We start from the raw sequence: 3400 nt of genomic DNA, 5'->3' as shown, positions 1-3400 counted from the left end.
GATTTATAATTCACAAGGCTTTACGTTGTTACAAAGAGTTCGGGGGTCAAAGCAAAAAGCAAAACAGCCTGGCTGTAACGTCAGGAGTGGTCTGAGCACGCATTTAAGGCACAGTGACCAAGCCAGTCCGTGCTGACAGAGTTTCTACTGGGCTGCGCACTGGATAAGGAGTATACCAGCCTAGTACCTGTGATGAGAAGGGGAGTTCTCCTCCCTCTAAATCAGTGGAAGAGGGGACAGGAGTCCCGATTTCTATTGCCAGCATTACCCAGACTCAGATACCCCATGCCTCAGTTCCCCACCTAGAAAATGCACGTACATGTAGAAAACACCCTGGGCCCAACTAGCTCAGGGCATCTCTTGAAAATCCAAGAGAAAAACACTGCTTTGATACCAGGAGATGCCAAACATTTCTGACCATCAGAACACGCCGCCACTATTTATTTACCCAGTTCTTCCCAGCCTAAGGGGTCTCATTAGTATCAGGGAAGATAGTTTCACTAATTCCTGGTAAGTAGCAGCTTTTCCTTTTAAAAGGTCATTTGAAAAGAAAGATTAAGTCAAAGGTTGCAAATAAAACAGTTAACTATTGATGGGTCAGGCTGGATTTCCATTTATCTGACTGGCTGCAGAAGGATTAAAAGGTGAACACCAGATTGCTTTCTGCTACATTTGCGGCAGCTATTTGCAAACGCTTTCTGGCCAAGGATGCTCCAGACTTCAGTTCCATTGACCTCCGAGGAAGCAAAAGACACAAACTGCAATCAGCTCTCTACATCTCTTGATTCAGTCAATACTGAGCTAAAATCTTTCTATTCTGGGCACCAGCAGTATTTCCTTGTAGCGTACGCCTGCCATGTGCTGTAACACTTGCAAACACCGTGTACAGCCGTGAATGGGAGTTACACAAATGCAAAACACGGATTTGCCTTCCTGTCCCTGCCTCACCCCGGGGTGCGCGCCTGGCCCAGCATTCATCTCCCGACACAGAAACTGGCATTCACGGCAACGTCCCCGAGCAATTCCCCGATGAAGTATCAAGCTAAGAACAGGAGTAATATATTGCAAGTTATTGTTTTAGATTTTTGGGATAGGTTTATGAAATCCCACTGTATTCATGGCCTGTTCTCCCCCATCTTACACCAGTGCCGTCCTCTCCAGAGGATTAAAGAGTTTGAAAAATGAAGCAGATGAAGAGCAGCCCTGCTGAGGTGAGCAAGGAGCCCACCCAGCCCTTAGTGCAGAGAGTAGGGGACGGCTGCAGGAGGGATCCAGGCTCCAGTCCAGCCCAAGGACTTGAGCAGTCTGTGTTGGGAGGCCATCAAGGTAAATTTTCACGGCCTCTGTCACCGAGAATGACACGTGGCCGTTTACTGCTGAGCATCCCCTTACGGTCAGTAGAAAGTGGAATCGGCAAGAAATGGCCTTTCCATCGCCGGTCCTGGGTGGTGACTTGACACCTATTGACATGCAGAGAGAGGCGAGCGGAGCCCGCAGGGGATGCGAGCGGAGTTTTGCTACCCCTGCACAAAGGAAGCGCTGGACAAAAATCGATGTCGCTGCCCACCGATCGTTACAACCTCCGAGCCCCGGCCCTTGCTGCGAGAGGGAGGGTTAGCGGCTCGCATGACCCCTGCGCGGCTCCCTGCCTGCCAGCCTGCTCGGATGCCTTTTGGTGTCCTGTTATCCTTTCTCTTCAGGTTTTAATTATTTTTATGTAACAGGTGGGTTCTCATAGGAGCCTGGCTTTCCAGCAGAGAAGTTCTTACAGTGACTATATTGCTTTCTTAGGTGTCTTTCAAAACAGCGGGGTACTGTCCGTGCAGTTAAACTAACGTTACTCAGAATTAAGCACAGCCCAGCAGGACGCCTGCACTGCCCAGACAACTGAAATCAAAATTAAAGACACACAGTCGTCCCTCCTTGCTTAAGACAGCCAGACAAGAGGGAGCTGGACGAAGTCCCCGTGCGGGGCATCGCCGCAGGCAGGCAGAGGAGGAGAGTCCTGGTGAAAGTCAGGACCCTGTAAGACAGGGAGGGTTTCCTACGAGGCTGTACCGGTACCGAGGAGGCATTGCACAGCCCGCAGGATCGCACGCTACAGTTTTAACAACTTCGAGCAGCACTCACAGAGAGTTCTGCAAAAGGAGGTGTCTGGAGGATTGCAGAAATTATTTGGAGGATTGTCTTTTCTGTTTTACAGCAATTCTAGTCACATCTGGCTGCTCCCTTCTGGTTGGGAAGCGTTTCACTGCTTATTAAAGTCGGGGGTTTTGCTTTTTCCCCAGTTCCTGCACCTTCTCCTATTCATGTCAATGCCTTTCTGGCAGGGTCACCTGAAAAATGAATTGTACTTTCCCATCTGGCAGGGCAGGGGGAGTGGTGGGAGCAGGAAGACAGATGGATAAGTAAATAAAAGCCTGAATGAATCTAAAAGCGTGACTGAAGACTAATAGGGAACAGATCTTTTAACCAAGGATGCCGAGGGAAGGGTGGAACTTCACAGATCACATCCAGGGCATGGCACAGAGCAGCGAAATGCAGATTTCAAATGAGAGGGGTTTGCAGGACAGGCACAGCTGGGGAGCGGCAAAGCTGCGTGGGCTGCGTGGGGCGGAGGGGAGATGCGGCGTTACTTCGCCATCCCACCCTCCCGGGGAGGAGGAGGATGGCACAGCTGGCGGGGTGCTCGCAGGTATTGAGGTATTCTGAGATGCTGAAGCACTTTGATACCGAGCAGGGACCTTTGAGAATTTCACTTGCAAGCGTTGGCGTTTTGCACGCATGATAAAAAAAAATATACAGGTTTTGTGGGCAATTTACACACGGGGCGGGCAGCGGGGAGCAAACAAACACCAAAGCCACGGTCCCTGCTCCAAACAGGTTTGCAGCTCAAGGGGTTTCCAAATCATTCTAGCAAAAGCAAGGTGGGGCATAAAGGAGAGGTGTCGGGAGCAGACTGCGAGCCAACGGCCATCACGTAATGGTTTCGCTGCTCCTGACACCCTGGTGAGAGCTCCCCACACCCGGCCGGCGGCACAGTGAGCCCAGCTCGCTGCTGGGATGGGAGCACTCTTCCCCCCCGCCCAGAGGTGTCGAGACAGTATTTCTTGTTCAGACAATGCTCTTTGATGCAGGGCCGAGCTCTTAGCCCATATTGATGGGTCAGGGGTATTTTTATTTGGCGTCAGCATTGTTTCATCAGCTAATACAGCTTGTTGATTTTGGCATGGGTACATGAAAGGAAAAGGCTTTATTTATTCATTACACATTCAGCCTAATTTTATGTTTAGTTTAATTCTTAGCTAAACTTTTCTGAATGACATGTGGTTATAAGGCTTGTACTAAAGAACTATTTCTCTTAGTAGGCCAGGTGCTAAAATTGGAAAAAGCAGACAAA

At 49.8% G+C, this 3400-nt stretch overlaps 1 protein-coding gene across 1 annotated transcript in view; it reads left to right on the top strand.

The window, feature by feature from the left end:
• Nucleotides 1–3400, top strand: part of NTNG2 (netrin G2) — a gene marked incomplete at its 3' end in the record, with an annotated part of 47095 nt that overhangs the window by 897 nt on the left and 42798 nt on the right.

The sequence above is a fragment of the Fulmarus glacialis genome, unplaced genomic scaffold (assembly GCF_000690835.1).
Source record: "Fulmarus glacialis isolate BGI_N327 unplaced genomic scaffold, ASM69083v1 scaffold28332, whole genome shotgun sequence".
Classification (NCBI taxonomy): Eukaryota; Metazoa; Chordata; class Aves; order Procellariiformes; family Procellariidae; genus Fulmarus; species Fulmarus glacialis.
This window is presented reverse-complemented; position numbering and strand designations above follow the sequence as displayed.